This window comes from Felis catus, chromosome B4 (genome assembly GCF_018350175.1).
Source record: "Felis catus isolate Fca126 chromosome B4, F.catus_Fca126_mat1.0, whole genome shotgun sequence".
In the NCBI taxonomy this organism is placed as follows: domain Eukaryota; kingdom Metazoa; phylum Chordata; class Mammalia; order Carnivora; family Felidae; genus Felis; species Felis catus.
In genome coordinates this window covers 136,986,750-137,006,975 of record NC_058374.1, presented here as the reverse complement: position 1 = coordinate 137,006,975, position 20,226 = coordinate 136,986,750, and the positions used below count along the sequence as shown (strand labels likewise).

The window sequence follows — 20,226 nt, the reverse complement described above, 5'->3', positions numbered from 1 at the left end:
TCTGCCTCTCTCGGCCTCTCTGATCCCTTGGCTTAGTGACGGCTCCTGCCCAAGGAACCCGGGACCTGGATGGGAGGAGCAGAGAGTGCCTTTCGCCAGGAATCACGGCGGGTGGCCTCTATCTGGCCCTGGCTTCCCTGGCTGGGTGACCTTGAGCAAGGTGCTTGACCCCTGAGAACCTCTGTTTCCCCATCTGTAAAGTGGCTTGGCAGCCAATGCCACCTCTGTGAGGTCGCGCCGAGAAGGCCCTGGAAGTTCTGATCGGGTGCTGTTGGCTGTGTGACCCCAGGCAGCTAGCTGCCCCTCTCTGGGCCTCAGTGCCCTAGTCTGTAGATCGAGGACCCTGACCCCGGTGTGTCTAAGATATCTTCAGTCACTGGTGTCCTGTGAATCTCATTCTGGGCCTTGATAGAAAGACTGTTGAACCAGCAAGTTAGGCCCCACTCAGAGCCAGGCCGAGGGGGATTCCTCCGTCAGCCCTGCTTTCTTCACCTGCCCGGTGGTCTGAATGTGACCAGGAAGCATGTGGGCCAGCGGGACGTCGGGACATTTTCACCGACGGGCAGAGTCTTCGGGAAATGGTTGGAAATGGCTTTCAAAACCAGAATCAGAATAACCCCGGGGCCCCTGGGACCAGCTCAGGCCAGTCCCCACGCTGGTCACGGTTGTCCAGAATCGGAGGGTCCCCCCCAACCCTGAATCTGTGACTGCTCGGGGCAGGACACCTCCCTGCAGAGAATCCATCCCTCCAGGGAGGCTGTTTGCCTGTCCTGAGTGGGGGGTGAGTGCGGGGCAAGAGGTGGCCAGAAAGTTCCCTGTAGCCAGGTGGCCCCTGTACCTCGGGGCTCAAGGTGAAAGCCCCAGGTCGGGGGTCCTGCCAGGTTCTTTAACGTGGCTGTCACGCCGAGTTCCTCCGTGTCAGGCGTCTGGAAGGTACTGGGCTTGCGGGGAGGTCAGGAGAAGCAGTCTGGCTTGGAGCTGTGCGTGTGTGTGTGTGCGTGTGCCAGCATCATCTGCGGTGTGCGTGTGCCCCACACCCCCTCTCCCGGGTGGGGGCACGGCCAGGGCTGCTCAGACTTCTGCAGGGGGGGAGGGGGGAGAAGGAGGGGAGGGGGCGCCTGCTCCAGGGAGATGCCGAGAGCCACTCCCCGGACCTGCTCTCCATCCGTCCATTCATTCCTTCACTTCACGCACACAACCCAACAAGCCCCCCCCCCCACCTCTGCCCTTGGCAGCTTTTGAGGAAAAACAGCCCCCGGACGACCCAGTGGGGTTGGAGCCCTGCCTGGGGGAAGCCGAGGTGCGGGGGCGCAGGTGGGGAGGAGCAACCCCCCAGGGGAGGGGGTGGCCCGAGGAGGGGTGCAGGGGGGCGGGGAGCCTTCCAGAAGGCAAGCCCGAATCAGCCAGACGGGAGGAGCAGAAGGTGTTCTGGGCAGAGACCCTCTACGGGTTGAAGATGCAGATCAGGCAGGGGGAGGAGGGGGGGGATGCTGCAGGACTAGAGAGACGCTTGGCAGATGGTGCAGCCCGAGCAGGCCTGGTGCCGGGGAGCTGGACGTCCCCAGCCCCGGCCCGGGCGAGGGTTCAGAAGCAGGGGTGGGGCAGCAAGGAGGGGACGATGGTTAGGTGGCCCGCGGGCGGGCGCCCAAGGTCGGGGCGGGCAGAGGGAAGGGCAGGTGGGGAAGATGAGACGGGTCTGGTGTCCAGCCCTCTGGGACAATCAATCGGCCAGACCCTCGACAGCCCTCCCGCTTCCGGGCACGCTGTGGGAGAGCAGTGCCTCCGGCCGCAGGCCCTTGGCTTCTGGGAGAGGGAGGGAGCCGGGGACACCAGACCTGGCCGCTTCAGCTGCCTGCCTACGATCCGCGGCTTCGGTGACAGGGGCACAAGGTGGCACCTCCCCACAGCAGGACAGCATTTGGTAGCAAAAGCCAGGAAGCCTACTAGGCGCCGGGTGCTGTGCTGGGCAAGCACCGGCCCCGGCGATTATGGATGCTGTCATACGACAGAACAGCAGTGACAGGTGACCCCGCCGGGATCACGCTTCTAACCACGACACTGCGCTGCCTGGAGCCCAGCTCCTGTCTCGTGGCTGTCCTGCGGCTCCCCAGATGCCGTGCGGGTCTCTGGGGTCTCACCTCCTTTTGTTTGCTCTGCTCTGGACTGGTCCAGAGAGCGGCCCGTCTCACGCTCCAGTGATAGGTATCACCTCCCGTCTTGAGAATGCTCTGCCTCTATTAACCCAGCCTCTGCTGGCTTGCGTCTCCCCAGCTGAGTCACACAACAGATCCGCACTGATCCTAGGATGAACTGAGAGCCCCGGCCCCAGCTCCCTCAAGAAGTGCCTTTTCCCAGCCCAGCGGCCCTTTCTAGAATTCACCAAAACAGCAGTCGACCTCTAAGAACAGGAGGGCCTTATTTCCTACACGCTCTTCTGTAGGGTGGTATCCTGAACATCTGGAGCCAGCGAAAGCGAGGAGGGTGACCAGAGGCCTGGGCTGCGCCCTCCAGGGGACAGCAGGTGCTCCCAGCCCTGTTTGGTCTCACCCTGCACAGAGCCGTCTCCTCCGCCTCTCTTTTTCCTTCCTGACTCCCTGCCTCCAGCACGCACATTCCTTGACCCCTTGTCTGTGTGTGACCGCACCCCCCCCCCCGGGGAAATGGAGGAGATCCCAAGGCCTCAGACCTGTCCCCAGGGAGTCCCTGCCAGAGATGAACCAGGGCTCAGATTGTTTGATGACTGAGCGTCTAAACAGATCATTCGCTGGCTGGGACTGTGGCTGTTTTGACACCCCAGACCCTGTTAATGTACCCCCCTCCCGTATCAGCTAGGCCCACCTGTGACAAGCCCCTCCCTCCTTTTCCCCTTGGCCGTGACCAGGTCAGAAATTTTTTGGAGAGCCTTCTCTGGTCCTCCTGACTTGGCCACTCACTGGTGACTCACTCGCCCGGTGAGCCTGTCTTCCCATTCAGCAATGCGGGACATGAGGGTTGGCGGGGGAGCTGGGGGAGACATCCCAGTAGGGTCTTGGGTGTGGAAGCCCCCACTCTCCATAGCCTGAAGTTGGGGGGTCAGACAAAGATGGGGACCCCGGCATATGTGCTCGGTTAGAGGGAAGCCCCAGAGGCTGCTGCTGTGGGTCCCGAGAGGGACCTGGAAACTTGTCTGCCTATCCAGATACAGATGGGGACACTGAGGCCCGAGCTGGCCTGTGACAGGCTCGAGGTCACGGTGAACGAGCATCCTAGAAGGCCGGGGGTGTTCAGGGATAAGATGGAGACTTGGTAGGTGTTTTTCAGAGGCTCTCCCCCACCCTGCCTGGGATGCCCCGAGGCTGCGTGGGATGGGGGGGACCCGGAGGGGGCTGCGCACACCCTTTGATGGTGAATTTCACTCCAGTAAAAGGCTTCAGACCCCCCACCTGCCCTCCACCCTTAGATGGTGAATTTCACTCCGGTAAAAGGCTTCAACCCCCCACCCCCCACCCCCCAGCCATCCAGGCGAAAAGCAGGAGCCGAGATGCAATGCTCATGCCTCCCATCCCAGATTTCCAGACGTCAACCATGAATGGAGCGTTTACTTCGCGGGTTTTCGACCGCCTGCCCCCTCCCCTCCCCTCCCCCGACCGGGGCGTGCACTCCGATTACCACCCATCTGTCCGCACGCACACGTACCTCAGCAGATGTGTGCAGACTCGCCTCGAGAAATTAAGAAATAATGCATGAGTTTCCCAAATTACACCCATTTAACACTGAATTAAGTTCTGGAAGCTCTTAACAGAGCCCCGGGAGGGAAAAAAAAAATTTTTTTTTTTTTTTTTTTTTTTTTTTAGTTCACACTTCCCTGGAAAATGAGACAAACCGTGATCTTTTAAAACCCAGCTACATAATCTGATTATTCCTCGCTGGCAAGCAAGCCTCAGAGAAGAGCCGTGCGTCGGGAAATTGGGCCGGGAAAGTTTGCCTCCTGCACCAGATTCGAAGCTCCTCGGTGCCTGATGGGCTGAGAATAAAGTGCCACTTTCTTAGATATTGGCACAAATTAAAAATAAAGGCAAAATCCCTCCCATAATCCAGTGTGAGAATTTCCTCCGCGGCTCCCTGAGCTGGTTAAGGAAACGATGGTGATTTGCTTTCGCTTCGGGCTCCTTTTTCCTCTGCGGGGAGAATCTTGGGCGTGCAGCTGGATTTGTAGACGAACAGAAAATGCCTTGAGCTTTTGCTTTCCTTCCACATTTCCGGGGCACCTACCCCGTGTCCAGACACGGTGCCAGGCCCGGGAGGCAAGAGACGATCAGACCAGGACCCTGCCCGGGTGGGTTTTGCAGTGTGTTTGTGGTGGGGGCGGGGGCGGGGGGTGGTGCAGAATAGAATAAAGCAGGCATCTGCAAGGTCCCACCCACCCTGCCTGACGGGGCAGGGAGGGCTCCCTGGAGGAGGTGACTTTTGGCTTGGGTCTTGAAGGGTGAGTAGGAGTGTGCCAGGCAGAGGCAGGGCAGGGGGCATTTCAGGACAGAGGAGGAGCCTGAGGAAGATCCCGAAGCGGGTCTCACATTGGCTTGGGCTCCCAGTGGCATCTTCTGATTTTAACATTTGCAGGTTCCTTTATTACGAAGCCCTTTCATATCCAGTATCTTCCAGCAGCCGCAGGAAACCCCAAGGCCAACTCTGGGTCTCCCTTTCTCTAAGGAGAACAGAGCCCAGAGGGGAATCGAGGCGTCCAGGGTCATAGGCAGACAGGGCTCTGAAACTCAAGGTTCTGGATCCCGTGGGCTCGGGCTGGGGGGAGGAAGGTAGAGGAACAAGTATAAGCTGTTGTACGGAACTTCTGAAAATTCAATGGGAACCACAGACACTAATCCCAAAGTCTAGAAAGTTTCCTCTCTTTCCCTCTGAGCCCTGCTCCTCCTGGGCTGTCGCTCAGGCTGGGCTTCAGGACGTGGGTCCTGGCAAGATCTGCGGGCTCCGAGCCTCAGTCTCTACCTCCAGAAAATGGGGGAGGGCCCCCCTCTGCCCATTTGCAGGAAGCCGGGCATCACCACTGAGCCCCAGAGGCCCGGCCTTCAGCTCAGCGGGGGTCCAGCTTGTTCCCGAGGTCTTTGTTGTTTCACTTTTTCAGGGAGCAGGGCGGGAATGTGGCATCGTCTGGGGATGGCTTCCTGGAATCGAATCCCTGGGACCCCAAGTCCTCCGGGGAGTGGGCCCAGCCTCTGAGCTGAGGCCCGTTGTCAGGGCAACGGGCAGAGCCGGGGGGGGGAGGCTCCTGGCACAGATCCTCCACCCTGGACAAGTTTCTCCTCTGCTTGTTCCGAACTCCGTGACCCGGGGCGAGTGCCGTGGCCCCTGGGCCTCTGTTTCCTCGTCTGCGAAACGGGTTACGGCGAGAACCAGATAGGATTTGCAGAAGGTGCTTCGTGTGCACGAGCGTGCGCTCGCGAGCCCTCCAGCTCTCTGCTTTCTCGCTTTATCACAAGGGGCGGGAAGGTCACTGTTGCCGTTTGTATCGCTCCGGCCCTTCCTGAAGCAGCCAGGCAGGGACCGCACCTGATCGTCCCTGAACCTCCAGAGCGGGGGACTCCGTGGCGGTGGTTGTTGACTGTATCGAGGGAGCCATTAGACCACAGAGCCCGGCAGCACGGGGGCCGGCCCCGGTCCCCCCTCCTGCGTTCACAGCCCAGCCCCAGTGCCTGGCTGTTTGTTTCACTCCTGGCCTCAGTTTCCTCCTTTGCGAAAGAAGGTGGATAACGTTGGTAGTGATAAGTTACAGGGGTGCTTTTGAGGGTTCCAGGTAAGAATCCGGACACTGTGGGCTCCTGGGCCAGTTACAGTGACAACCATTGTTTACGGCCCCAGAACTCTGGAGGGACCGTCGGGGCTCAAACCCCAGTTACGTCACCTCTCTGGGCCTCAGCGCCCTCGTCTAGAAAATGGGGACAGCGGCCACCTCACAAGGTTCTTTCAAGAGGTAAATGAGTAAATGCAAGGAGCGTGCTTGGCGTTGAGCCTGACCCCTAGTAAGTGCTCAGGAGATAGTACCGTCGTTGTCACCACTGTCGTGTTTAATCACCGAAGCATCCGGGAGGCACAGAGCAGTGGAGTTTCTCTCTGTCCTCGAAGGATGGAGACCACGTCTCTCCCGATTTAGCTCTGTACACAGCTCCTAGCCCAGGTGTGCCCGGACAGGACGGACAAGGTGGAGGGGCGGGCCGGCAGGGGGATGGACGGGTGAGTGGGTGGATGGATGGAGGGACGGACGGACAGAGGGAGGAAGGAACAACAGCTCTCAGGAAGCATCACAGGCCAAGGATCAGGGCAGTGGGGAGGGGGCTTCCTTTTGAGGGCCGCGAGCCATGAGATAGAACGGGCTTTGTAGCCATCTCCCGGGCAAACGTCTGTTGTCCCCGTTCCACGGGACCAGGGGTGGTGGCCCAAGTCTGGGGGCCCAGGCCGCTTGGTGCCCCCGGCAGTTTGGTTCTGAGCCGGACGGAGTCGAGTTCCGACCGTGGCCGCCTCCCGTCGGGCGCGCCTCTGAACCTCTGTCTCGTCCTGCGTGATTCGGGAGGGGCGCTCGCTTCCTCTGGGGGGGGGTGGCGATGCACAGAGGCAGCGTGTCTGAGCGTAGTTTGTAATCTGGGAAGCTGCGCGGGAAGTCGGAGGAGGTGTTTGGACTCCATACGGTGGGGGACAGGTTGCACGGGAGGCTTTGCAAGAGGGTGGCACGTTGCAGGCAGAGATCTGGAGCACCAGCCTGTGAGCCGCCCGAGTCCCTCCCCAGGAGGCCCGAAGCACGGGGTCGGGGAAGGGGCAGGCGGGAGGGCAGAGCCTGCCTGAGCCAGGCCTGCCCGTCCCGGGGTTGGGAGGGTTGCCTCCCACGCGGGTGGGGGCCCTGAGGGGCCAGGCAGAGTGCTCCGGAAACAAGCCCTTCACGTGTTTCCGCTGGTCTGTCACCATCACCCAGCTCCTTCTCTTTGGGGGGACAGATGCAGGGTAGCGAGATCCTGGGGAGGAGGTGAGGTCTGGGAGGGGCTGCATTGGCTTTGCCCAGCATCATCTGGACCTCGAGGTCAAGGGCAGTGGCACCTTCACTATCTAGAACCTGGTTTGCACTGTCATCTGTGGCCTCCTTGGAAGGGGCTGGGTGTCAGACAGGAGCGCGCAAGCCGTTTGTTCAGGTACACGTTGCCCGGTTATTCACTCCGGAAGCTGTGCCTGGAGCTCGCCATCTGGGCACCGTTGCCTGTTCCGCCCCGGGTCGGGGTCCTGCATGAGGGACTGAGCAAGTGTCGGTGAGGACAGCGGTTGGAGGAGCATGCTGCCTGGAGAAAGGGGGCGGAGCAGCAAGGAGGTCTTCCCGGAGGAGGTGGCATCCCAGGAGGCAGAGTATGGGATGACCGGGTCAAGGGGCAAGGGGTAGAGGGACATCGAGGCAGAAGGGACGACGCATATGGAGCCCAGGAAAAGGAGTTTGCAAGCTTTCCGCGCCTGGGCGTGGCTGACCGTGGCATTGGTGGAAAGGCAGTAGCATTCGGCAGTGGCCTGGCCTCCAAGGCAGTGGCCTGACTCTGGCAAGTTAAGGAGTGTTTGCCCTGCTGCTGGCTCAACAGGGATAATGCCGGCCCTTCACGGTTGCTTAGGTTGTGGCTCAGCCCAGCACCCAGGGTACTTTTCCTGACGGGCAGGGGAGAGGAAGGCGGGTGGCGGCTTCCAGCTCTACCCAGGCTTTCGGGCTCCTGAGTGGCCCCACTGCGGGCAGAGCCCCTCAAGTCCGGTCCTTCCCGGAGGAGCAAAGCCTTCTCTTCCAGGGACAGGACGTTTCCGGGGAGTCCTGGGCATGAGCGCCACCAGAGAGCACAGACCCCCCCCCCCCAGCCCCGGGGGAGCCCCCGCCTCCAGCCAGATCGCCAGGAGAGGGCTAGGGCGCGGCAGAATTCTGGGCAGGACCGAGGAAAGATTAGGAGACTTTTCTCCTGAAATTCAAACAATTGGACAATCTGTTCTGGATCGATTTAGAAGCAGTGAAGTGGGAAAAAAAAATCAGAAAATATAGTGTGAAAGCTATTTTCTGTCTCTCTCAGTTGGGAAGGGGGATGAGCAGTTTATTTGTGGACTGTCCGAGGCCGGGGCCGGGGCCTCTTGCCTCCTCGCCGCCCGTCCCCCCACCGCCTGCCGCCTTCCGCTCCGTGCCCAGTGCAGGGCTGGGCAACCAGGGTCTCAGAGGGGCACCGGCCCTGGCCCCGGCCTCCACCGGGGGGCCGTCAGTCCGCAGGGGCCTCAGGCGTGGGCGTCGCCAAGGTGGGCGCCCTGAGCTCGCCCCCTCCTGTGCCAGACTCCAGGTGGGGAGGCATGCAGAGCCCCCCTCTCCGCTCCAGACGGAGGCATCCACGTGCCAAGGACAGGTGTCTGTCTAGTTCAGTTCTGCATCCTCAGGGCTGGAGTCAGGAGTGGCACCTACTAGGTGCTCACTGAAAGTTTCCTGCCCGCGAGATGGACGGGAGGGAGGCAGGAACGAAACTGGGGGTTTGAATGGAGCGACGTGCTCACGGTCCCATGTCTAGTAGCGGAGGTGAGGGCACTGGAACCAGATCTGTCTCCCCAGTACCTGGATGTTCCCCGTCCCCCCATCCCTGAGGCCAGGAGCTAGGTCCGGGACACCCAGGGGGCCTCCCACCCACCACCCCTTGCTTTCCCAGGCGTGGCCTAGCCTACACCCCCTTACACACCAAACGTGGATTCATTTTTCACAGCTTGAGCCAAATGCTGACTGTTTTAAAAGAGGCTTGTTCCGGGGCGCCTGGGTGGCTCTGTCGGTTGAGCGTCCGACTTCGGCTCAGGTCATGATCTCACGGTCCGTGAGTTCGAGCCCCGCGTGGGGCTCTGTGCTGACAGCTCGGAGCCTGGAGCCTGTGTCAGATTCTGTGTCCCTCTCTCTCTCTCTGCCCCTCCCCCGCTCACACTCTGTCTCTCTCAAAAATAAACAAACGTAAAACAAAGTAGCCCGTTCAGTGTGAGGCCAGAGCAGCACAGAGGGGAGGGCCGGGAGCACAGATTCTCCCAGCTTCCCAGTCTGATTGTCCCCCAGGAGAATGGCCCCCCGGGGGCCGTGGTGAGCTGAGTTCTGTGGATGAAGGAGTTCAGTCAGGGGCCAGATCTGCCGGGAAGTCCTGAGTGTGGGCGGAGGGCCGGGACTCCAGCATCCGGTGGGAAATGGGACCAGCTGATTCCAAAAATGGTCTCTCCTCTGCTTTCCCCCAGGCCTCGGGAGAGGGGGAATTTCTCTGCGGTTTCATTTCAGGAAAGCGGCAGCTCCCTCCCTCCCCTCCACTTCCTCCCCATTGCCCAAGGCCAACAGCCAGAGGCCCAGAAAGAACCTTGACTTGGAAACCAGACAGGCTGGATGCCAGCAGCTCAGCGCCCCCCCCCCCCCCCCGCCCCCGTGACCTTGGGCAGGTGACACAACATCTCAGTTTTCTCATCTGCAAACTGGGAGCAGAAGCCCCGCCTCCTTTTTCAAGATTAAAGGAGGCGGCCTTTGTCAAATGCTGTCCCAAGGCTGGATACGTAGTAGGTGCTCAAGAAATAGTCTCTTTTTCCCGTTTCCCCTGTACAGAAGGCCAGTGGTTACATACAGGCTAACTCTTGCTTGGGTTCTGCCTCCACAGCCTGGATCCCCTGGGCTCTTGTCCAAGGAGGGGCCCCCCGACTGACCGTGGGGCGCGGGGAGGGGATGCCGCGGCACAGACAGCCGTGTGAGCCCCAAGTGTAGACGCCCCCTCCGTCTGCCGTGCCGGAGATGGGTGCATTGTGGCAGGTGTGGCCAGTTGGACACTGTGGAGGGAGCCCCGGGCCAAGAATCTAGAAACCTGGGTTCCAGTCCCAGGTCTGCTTCTAATAAGCTATGTGACCCCCCCCCCCCCGAAATGACAGCCCCTGGGAGGCCTCTCGTGTCCACCTGAGGCTAATCATCCCCCTTGGAGCGCTTCTCAGGGTCACGTGCGACCACCTCACCTAGGAGAACACGTAACTGCTCTAAGCAAACCTCCACGAAGGATGGGCAGAGAAGGGGAGCCCTGTTTCCTGGCCACCGACTGACCACCTGGCACTGTCCTGGGTTCACGTGTATGATCTCATTTAATCCTCACCCCACCCCCGCGAGCCAGGATTAGCACCCTCCTTCGCAGGGAAGGGGGAGGCGCAGACAGGCTAAGGGGTCCCAGGGCAGCCGTGCGCCCTCCCTCAGGCCAGCCCGCACCCCTGTCCTCTCTCTGGCCACCCTCTGCCAGGCTCGGGCCCGGCACCTGCCGCCTCGTGGAATTCTGCCCTCCCCGGCCCAGCCCTGGCCGGGCTTCCTGCTGGCGGAGCTCTTTCATGAATGCTTTCGGATGGGACCTCTCCGTTCCCCAGAAATCTTTGAGCCCACGCTCCCCCAAGCGGCACGCTAATTAGACCTCCATAACACTGTTTACCTCGATGTCAACCTAGGCTATAAAACCGAGCGAGTTTCTCGCCGTTATGAGCAATGTTCCGTCTTGAAAAGCAGGGAGCCGGCCTTGCTGGGCAGGGTTCAGCCCGCGGAGGCCTTGTGGGAAGGAGGTTCACCCTCCGGGGGCCAGACTCTGCCCTGTCGCTGCCGGGGTGAACCTGGATGGGCCTCCAGGGCCGGGGGGAGGGCTGCGTAGGCCTGAGGCACTGGTCTTCCCTGAGCGGGGAGGGGGGGGTGGTGCTCAGAGCAGTTCCCTGTGATTCCAGAAGCCCGCTCTTGACCCCACCCCTGACAGAGCGGACCATGGTGACCTCAGGCCTAAGAGCTAGCTTCTCTCCTGGTCACCTAAGACTGTGTGATACTGCTGTTCCCCTGGACAGGATGGGGACTCGGGGAGTGTGTCTGAAAGGGGCGGGAGGGCCTTCCCTCTGTCGCGGAACCCCTGTGCCTTCCACCCCTCACGGGGGTCTGGTGGCCGACCCCTCACTCCTCCTGGGAGGTCCGTCACGGGAGGGGCTGGCAGAGGGAGGCCGCAAAGCCCAGGGGAGGGGGGACCATGGGGCTGGGGATGGCTGCGGGGCGCACATGGGGGTGCCAGGGGCCCCGCGAATGGAGATGAGTCGGAGGAGGCTGTCCAGGTCTGGGTCGCAGGGGTGAGCAGCGTTTCGTAAGCTCTCGGGGAAGATGGCTGGGAGCCGCTTCCTGCCAGCTTTGGGAGTGTCCTGTTTCCCCCGGCTGTCGGGACACCGCCACCAGGGAGCCCTCCTAGGTGTGGAGGGCCCCCGGTGAGGCCAGAATCGGGGCTCCCGTGGGGCCAGACCGGCCAAGCGGGGGTGGCAGAGATGCTCTTCCGAGGGGCGTCAGGGCCTGGCTGGGCTCCTGCCGGCTGCTGGCTCACCTCCCGCTCCGGCGGCTTCGGTGCCAACTATGCGGAGCGTGGGCGGCCGGCTCGTTAACCCCCAGAAGCGGAGCGGGTCCAGGGGTGACTCGGGCGAGGGCCCCCCCCCACCCCAGACCAGCGGTGGTGGTGGGGGGGTGGGGTTCAGAGCGCCAGGTCGAGTGAGGGAGCCAGCGCGCACGCACCCTCCCTGTGGTCTCCTTTATGGTCCTATTTGCATAATTTTGAACTTGATTGGCCTGAAGGCAACTTCGCTTAATCACAGCTGACAAGTCTCTGGTTGCAACAGCAGCTGCTGTAGATTAGCCGCGAGTCGGTGCTGAGGTTTGTTAGAACCGGCTTGGCGGCCCCTCCCCCAGCTCCCCCGCCCCCCCAGTCCCTGCTCATCAGACCCCGAAGGAAGGAAGGAAGGAAGGAAGGAAGGAAGGAAGGAAGGAAGGAAGGAAGGAAGGAAGGAAGCAAGCGGCAGGGCCCGGGGGCCTCCTGGAGAGGCCGCTGCCTGCTCCCCAGCGTGTGCTGTGGCCCAGGGCCTCTTGAACTTGCAGGTGCCAGGCCCGGTTGGCAGGCGGGGTGGCCCAGGGGCCCGTGTCTCCAGCCAGCTCCCGGGAGGTGCCCGGAGGCTGGTGGGTATCGAGGCTGTGACGCAGGGGCTCAGCGGCCCCGGGCTGCCTGGTTTTGTTAATAAAGTTTCATTGGAACACAGCCTCACCCATGTGCTCGGGATGGGGTACAGGGCGACGATGGCCGGGCTGAGTCCTTACAATGAAGACCAAGCGGCTCAGAGGACAGGTGCCTTAGGCCCTTTCCAGAAACCATCTCCTGACCTCTGACCAGCCCAGTGGTTCTCCTGCGTGAGCGGGTGTCAGAATCCCCCGAAAAGCCGGTATGAAGGTGCGGGTTCCGAGATCCTGTGTTTCTAGCCGGCTCCCCAGTGGGGCGCAGGGCCGCACTCCAGGCACCCCGGCCCAGCCACCTTACGACAGTCTGTGCGCTTCTCTTTCTAGTCCACACTACCCTCAGTAGACAGAAGGGGACGCCTTGGGTCCGAGAGGTCCCTCGATTCTCCAGGGTCCTGAATTGGTAGAGGCTCTGACTCTTCCCCACCACATAGAGCATCCTCGATGTAGGTGCCTCACCCCAGGGTGAACGTGCCCAGGTGCATCACACCCCGGTTACTTGGCTCAGTCGGGGTTTTTAACGTTTATTTATTTTTGAGAGAGAAAGAGAGAGTGTGAGTGGGGGAGGGGCAGGGAGCGAGGGGGACACAGAATCCGCAGCGGGCTCCAGGCTCCAAGCTGTCAGCGCAGAGCCCGACGCGGGGCTCGAACCCACGAACCGCGAGATCGTGACCTGAGCCCGCCCCCCCAGGCGCCCCTGGCTCGGTCTGTTTTGAATCTGGGTTCCACGCTGGGGCCGCTGTTAGTGACAGCAACGCCTGAGCAAGTCACGTGGTGCTCTCATCCTCCTTGGGTGGGAGAGCGCCATCATCGGGGGTCAGGGTCAAGGGCACGGCTGAGAGCACCTGGCGCCTCGCGGGGGCACCTCACGCATGACTCGACCTCCGTCTCCCTCATTTCCCCGTGACCCGCAGCGGGGAGAGGCAGGGCGCCCACTTACAGAGGGGGACACCGGACCTCCTGGAGGCGGGTGACCGGTCCAGGCAGGTGCAAGGTGGCGTTGGGGTCCTGTGCCTGTGTCATGTCAGGTGGGTCCACCAGGGCAGGTCAGATTGTGGAGTTACACGGGAGGAGGGGTCATGACCGGTGTCCCCCGTGTGCAGGCGAGGAAGCCAAGGCACAGAGAGTTTATGACCAGGGAGTACTCAAGGGGACAGGACACTCACCGGGAGGAGGCTGGAAATCCACGTGGAGACAGATCCTTAGGGGCGTGGGAAAACCCCAGCGCCACGCCAAGAGCCTGGGAGGTAGACCGGAGCACAGGCAGCCCTTCTGGAGAACTCTGCCAGGCCAGCCCCCTGCAGCCGCCCCCGCCCGTCACGCCCGGGGGGGTTGGCTCCCCAGTGCCTGGGGGTTGGGACTATTTACAGTTGATGGAGGAGGGGGCATAATCTTTTTTTTTTTTGTTCATGTTTTTTAGCATTGATTTTATATTTTAAAACGGTGCTTTTTAAGTGTACTTATTTATTTTGAGAGAGACGGCCAGGGAGGGGCAGAGAGAGGAAGAGAGAATCCTAAGCAGGTTCTGTGCCATCAGCACAGAGCCCGACGGGGGGCTCGAACTCACGGTCTGTGAGATCATCACCTGAGCCGGATCCAAAAGCCGACGCTTGACCGACTGAGCCACCCCGGCGCCCCGCACGTTGATTTGACATTTTATTGCCTGGACTGCGGGCCAGGGAATGAGGTTGGCTCCTCCCCTGGTGCTCTCCCACTGTGATCCGTGCCAAACCCTCTTTTTTTACTCGTTTGTCTCCTAAGGACATAATAAACATTCCCAAACCCGCCACCCAACGCGAGGGCTGGAACATTGGCCCCGGGGGCCCTCCCTCGCCCCCTGCCCCCGCAGGACCCAAGCGTTATGTTCGCTCCCTTCTGTGCCCGGTCACGGCCACATGCCTCCTTCCAGAGCGCCTGTTCCTCTCCAGCTGTGTTTAGTCTCGGAAAGTGGACCATGCCGAGTTTGATCTGGGGACCTGAATTTCTCCCTCAGCCCTGGGTTGCTAAAATGCCCCGTGACGTCCGGCGTGGCTGTGTTCCAGTGTTGGGCACACCGCAGTGCATTTTCCCGTCTGTCCCCTTGGGCTGTCCCCAGGGCTTTGCCCTTCTACACCGCGCTACCGAGAACATTCTCGTGCGCGGTCCCCGCGGGCCAGCAGGCCCGTCCCTGAGCCTGGGAGGGGCGTTGGTGCCCTTTACCGTGCAGAGCTGGGCACCCACTCTGAGGACGTGGTGACATCAGCCTCCCCCGGGCCTCCCCGAGCTTGCTGAGGACTCGGGTTTCCTCCAGGCATCCTGTGTCCCGGCCCACCAGGCTGGCCGGTGGGTCCTGTCCTAGGTAGGGTGGTCAAAGAGAGTCCTGTGACGCTCCAGCCACCTGTCTGTATATCATGGTTCTCGGGATCTGGCATGCAGCGGGTTTGCTTTGAATCGTATCGTAAAAACGTCGAGGCGGGCCGGGCTCAGAGAGGTGCGGGAGCATGCCCAGGGTCACACAGCTGAGAAGTGGCCGAGCCGGGACCCAAGCCCGACTGTCGGGACCCCAAGCTCCGAGCCCGCCCTCCGGCTCCCTCTCCCTTGGTAAACGCATTTGTGGCACTGAAACAGCCCCCCCGCGTCCGTCCGCCGTCCGCCTCCCCGCTGTTCCTCTGCTGGGAACGTCCCCATCCCCCCACCCATCCCTCGGGAGGCCACTCTGGTCCGAGTCCCAGCTCTGCCACTGACTAGCCGGGTGGGCCCGGGGCCGAGTTGAGATGAGAAATGCCTGGTTCCTCACCTGTAAATCGCGGATAATCCCGACTCCTCCTGGTCCCGAGGCTACTGGCCCCCAACCCCGCCAGGCTGGGGCGGCACTTCCCCTGGGCCCCACGGCCCCCGCTTTCCCCGTGCTGGGGGCCTCTGCCCACCTGGGCCGTGGCGGGACACAGGGGCCCCAGCCCAGTCTGGACTTGGTGGCCCGCAGGGTGCCTGTTCTCCCAGGGGGTGAGAAAGGAAGGGAAGGGGAGGGAGGCGGCCTCCTTTGTGGCCCAGCTGTCAATCTTTCAACCTCCCCTGTCCACCCGGCTCCTTGGGGTGGCCTGTGCACTCACCCAGCTCTGGCCAGCAGAGGACCGTGTGGACAGACGGAGGGGCCCCCGACAGAGTCATGGCCAGCACCTCCCTCCCCCCTCCATTGCAGGCCCAAGAATGCACGAAAGTGCCTGGCACACAGTACGTGCTCAGATGCGCCCCCCCCCCCCCCCCGCTTCACTCGCTTTGTGGTCTCTTTTCCTGTCCCCTCCCCGCCCAGGAGCGCAGCCCCCTTTGTCGCTGGTGGTCTTCACGAATGATGCCCGTTGGCATGTCCCCTGTGCCCGGAGCGCTCACCTGGGCCCTGATAGGTGAACGGGGTCTCCTCCCCCTTCCTCTGCCTCCCCTCCCGTCTCCCTTTGCACCTCTTGGCCTCTGCCGAGCTGTGCTCAGTGCTGGAATGCTCTCTCCCCCAGGCCCACCCTCTCCTGGTCTGGACCGGGCCAGTTTACCTGTCAAAGCTCAGCTTCCCTGGGGTGCCCCCGACCCAGACCAGGTCAGCCCCCTGCCCTCCCCCATCTGCTCCAATGCCCTGAGTCACACATGTGGGTATTTGGTTGGCTTTGTGAGGATGGGGCGGGTCTGTTCGGCCCACCGGGCTGCAGCCCCCAGCCCAGCATCATGCCTCGAATGGAATGGAAGAAAGAAAGAAAGAAAGAATGAATGAATGAATGAATGAATGCATCCGTGCATGCCTCCGTGGTCCCTCCCGGCACCCCTTCAGGGTGGGTGTGTTATCTCCACCTACAGGTGGGAACCCGAGGCTTCTCTCTGGCTTCTGTTCTCCCCCGTGAGGAGGGGTCCCGGGGCCAGGGCCCCGCACACCGAGGGAGGCCGGAGTAGAGGCCCCGGCGTCGGGAGAGAAATCGAGGCCGCCCTCCAGACAGGCGTTCCGCAGGCCTGTCTTTCCTCTTCCTGCCCTGACACAGTCAGTGATTCATTCTTCGTGTGATATTTTTGTGTTTCTCCAGTGGGGAAAAAAATGCCGCTGGGATTTCCAGGGGTTGTTTTAGCTCCATGGTGTCGCCAGATAATTCCAGGGGACAGACGGAGGCAGAGGACTGTCAACTTGCAGAGTGCCCCTCGATGGCCTCAGCTAAGCCCTCCCCTTAACCAGGGAGGAAACTGAGGCTGAGTGTGTGTGGGGGGGAGCCGCTTGCCCTGTGACCCGGGGTGGCACCGAGGGGAAAGAGCAGAACACCCGGGGCCTTCGGCAGGACTAGGACTTCTGGCTCAGCCTCCCTCAGCTGTGTGCCCTTGCTCCGGCCTCAGTTTCCTCACCTGTGACGTGGGGAGAGCGGCAGTGCCTGCCTCCAACAGTCGAGGGAGTACCATGCGGGAAGTGTGCAGAAGGGGCCCAGGGCAGGGGCTCAAGGAAGGGGGCCACAGAAACAGGCCGAGTGTAGAACTTGAACCCAGAGCCCAGCTGGCTGGGGGGAGGGCGTGGCAGAGGGGAGAGAGCCCTACCAAGGAGAAACTGGAAGAATGTGTTCTTGAGGGGGGCATTGGAGGAGACAGCAGTGGTTTCTAAGTTAATGGTAACCTGCACACTATTTTGGTTACAACACCCCAGCACCCCACCCTACAGTTTGCAGAGAGGTCTCCTCCCTGGATGGAGAGGTGAGCAGGTGTTATCATGCCCCACCTGGGTTCCCTGGCCCCAGAGTTGGGGTTTGGGGTTTCTTGGCTAAGGTCGCCGGCTTCCACCATGAGGCTAATGCCCAAGGTCACTGGCGATGACGGTAGAAATCGGGACCCGGTCTCCGTGGGAGGAGCAGGCATGTTGCTGCTCTCTGCCTGGATCTACGCTGTTTCTTCTGAAAGCCTGCTCTTGGCAGTAAGGTGAATCTGGCATCCGGACCAGCGAGTGTGGACACAGTTTCTACTCCTTGGGCAGCAAATATTTATTTAGCGCCTACTGGATGCTAAGTATGGTGGGGGCCTGAGAGGCACAGAAGTGCCCCCTGCCCCAGAAGCTTGCACCGGGCAGGGAAGCGATGAGCCAGCCGTCAGAGCGAAGGCTATGGGCGCTGACCAAAGGCACAGGCACAGCATGGAGGGAAGAACTTCAGAAATTCACGGGCAGGCATGGTTTCAAACACACCGCCGTTTGCTAAGGGGCACACGGGAAGCTCTAAACCCCTGGCTTTGGGAACAGTGGGCGACACCAGACAGGAGCCCCTTTCGGAGTACTTGCTAGATGCTAGGTGCTCTGCTGTGCTTCTGGTCCTTTCTGTCCCCAGTCCCCCAGCGAGGTGGGGGCACGGTTCCCGTCTCACAGACGAGGAACCCGAGGCCAGTGAAGTAACTTGTCTAGAACACCCGGCTGGCGAACGGTAGGGCTCGGATTCCAGGCCAGGTGACATCACCCCCGCCCCCCCGCCCCCGGCACCCACCGTGAGCCCGTTTGCAGTCAGACAGCCCCAAGTTCGGGTCATGGCCCTGCCACCTTCCAGGTCCAGGCAAACCATTTCGTCTTGCTAAGTTAGGAGTTTTTTTTTTAATCTGAAAAACGGGGCCGACGATGCCTACACTCATTCACCACTCCCGTAGGTGTTTACCAAGTTCCTACTATGTGCCAACCCCGATGCTGCTTATGGTGACAAGCAGCAATGGCACGGTCTCAGCAGGGCCGGCTTCGCGGGGCTGCGATTCACGCAGTCGTCCTGCCGTCGCTGTCCAGAGATACCGACTTAACTTTGTAGCAAAGGCCCGCGTTTTCCGTTTTGCACCGGGCCCTGCCAATGATGTCAGCGGTCCTGGGTCCCAGCCCTTGTCCGGCTTGCGGCCCCGTGGAAGAGGCAGATGTGCTCAGAGAGCCACCGTGCCGGGCACGCCATGGAAGCCACCATCTGTGTTTGAAGGAAAGGTGGACGGGCTTCGAGCACGGCGGCAGGGGTCAAGGGACCCGCTCTGATCTGGCTTCACACGGGCGTCTCGCCTCCTGGAGTGTTCATCCCCAGCCTTCACATCTCGGAGCGAGACGGTCACGGCCTTGAAGTGGGTGTCGTCCTGAAAACAAACATTCGTGAACTCGGGGTGACGTCTGCGCCGCCAAGGGAGGGCCCTGGGAGCCTGGGGACCTGCTGGAGGTTAAGTCACCACTGCCACCGCGTGGGCTTGCACACATGTGTGCGTGCGTGCTGCCTGGCGTGTGGACACGCTCATCGGTGAGCGCAGACAGGGCCCCGGAGCAGAGCGCGGGGTTTGAATCCGGGCCCTGCCCCCTCCCCCCCGTCTGCACCCTGGGAAGGGCGTCAGTACAGCCTCGGGTTGGGGCGTGGCTAGAAGCGAGCGAGCACCCGGGTGACGCTCATCCCCGCCCTGGGGACAGCCCTTAACAGCTGCCAGCTGCTGCCTCCCCATTAGTGCCAGCGCCTGTCTCTTGGGCACCTGCCGCCCGCAGGAAGGTCTGTGAGTCCTCAGAGGGCCCTGCCCTGGGGAGTGCTAATCCATAGTGGTCCCACCACCGCTAGAAGTAGGAAGAAGGTCCAAGCTTAGCCACTAACTCATGGTGGGATCAGTTGCTTCCGGGCTCTGCCCCCCAGACCACAGTCCTGTGGCGGCCGGACTGTGTCCGACTTGCTTTTACGTCTGCCCTGCACTGGGTTTGGCCCCCAGTGGAGCCCATTAGGTAGGTATTCACTGAACGGGCCTCTAGAAGAGGGGCCTCTCCCCGGACCGTGGGGTGGGGGTGGGGGTAGTGGTGGGGGTGGGGGGGCGTAGCCAAGGCGGCTGCCCAGACCAGGTGGCATTTGAGCTGGGCCTTGCGGGCTGGCCTGATGGGGGCAGGGGAGCTGGGGAAAGGGGTGCCCAGGGAAGGGCCAGGCGGAGCAAAAGCCTAATCCTGTGCCCTGATCTCCGACACCGGGCGCCCAGGAGGCCGGGGCGGGACCTGTCCTCGCCCTGCCGTGGGCCTGGCCTTGGAGGTGCTCCTTCCCCCTAGCCCGCCCCTGGTGCACCCCTGCGGGGGAGGGGCACGGTGGGACACGTATGCGTTGGTGACAGGCATGTCACTGGTCACGTGTTCTGTGTTCCCAGTGCCGGGAGATTCCGGGCTCGGGTGGCCAGGTCCCAGGGGCAAGGCCTGCGTTCCCGTGGTCCCCTCTCCCGGTTTGCAGTCAAGGCAGGGCACCAAGCACACAGGCAGCATGGTCCTGTCCACGCTGGTGACGGGTGAGCCCCATGACAATCCTGAGGCAGGGGCAAGGCCGGAGTTTCAGGAACCCACCCAGGGGAGTGAGAGAGTCTGGGGGAGAAAAGCTTCCTGGGAGACGGACGCCCCAGCCGAGCCTTGAAAGCTGGGCCGAAGTTGTCCGGCTGTAGGAGAGGGGAAGGGTGTCCCAGGCGTGGGGGGAACAGCATGTGCAAAGGCCCAGCAGAGAGGGCTGACCGTTGACTGGCAGAAAGAGTAAGGAGGTGGGAGCAAGGCCCAGACCGTGCAGGGCCTCAGGAGTGAGCGTAGACTTGAGCCCGGGGCTGGCAGGACTGCAGAGGAGGTGCGCTGCTGGTCCGATGAGTCCAATGGGCCCACCAGGACCTGGATGGCTGTGCGAGGCTGGGACCGAGGCAGCCTGCCGTTCACCAGCTCTGTGTCGGGCGCTCTGATGAATCACCTCACTCCATTGTCACAAGGGTCCTGTGGATTAGATACTATTTTTATCCCCATTCTAAGTCCCAAGAGACCGGGGAGCCTTGTCCCAGGCCACTTGGGGTGTGGTTACAAAGGCGGAGCCAGGACTTGGCCCCAGACGGCGTGGTCCAAGCTCCGGCACCCAACTTCCAGGCCACGCTGCCCTTGACCCCGTCCGGGCGGGAGGAGGCGCTTGGCTGCGTCCAGTGGGGGAGGGTGGGGTGGCCGCCCAGAGAGGATGTGGCAATCTCCGGGCGCCCGGCCTGGGGTGGCTTTGGCAACCCCGTCAGCACGGCCCCCAGGCCCTGCCCCTCGTCCCTCCCTCGCCCAGCCTGGCTGATGAGAAAACAGATCGCCTGTTGTTCCCGGGGGGACTTCATTCACCCTCCTCAGCTCTGTTTCTCGCCACATGCCCTCCTTCTTCTCCTCTCCAGCCTCGCCAAATTCGGTGTTTAAAAATAATCCTCGA

At 61.8% G+C, this 20,226-nt stretch overlaps 1 protein-coding gene and 1 long non-coding RNA gene across 7 annotated transcripts in view; both read left to right on the top strand.

Moving 5' to 3' along the window:
- Positions 1-20,226, top strand: part of SHISAL1 (shisa like 1) — a 130,587-nt gene that overhangs the window by 57,603 nt on the left and 52,758 nt on the right. Inside the window, exon 1 of one of the 5 annotated variants that reach the window (XM_023257585.2) lies at positions 17,934-18,758. The exons of the other annotated variants lie outside the window; for them this stretch is intronic. The gene's annotated coding sequence lies outside the window, so the exon portion shown is untranslated. Of the gene's footprint in view, positions 1-17,933; positions 18,759-20,226 lie in introns of those variants that run through there. 5 annotated transcript variants of the gene reach the window in all.
- Positions 1,409-4,073, top strand: LOC123386767. 2 transcript variants are annotated; one of them, XR_006601182.1, is made up of 3 exons: positions 1,411-2,951; positions 3,179-3,285; positions 3,834-4,073. It is a non-coding gene; the product is annotated as an uncharacterized LOC123386767 (long non-coding RNA). The 2 variants fall into 2 exon arrangements; XR_006601181.1 differs by having other exon boundaries at positions 1,409-3,285.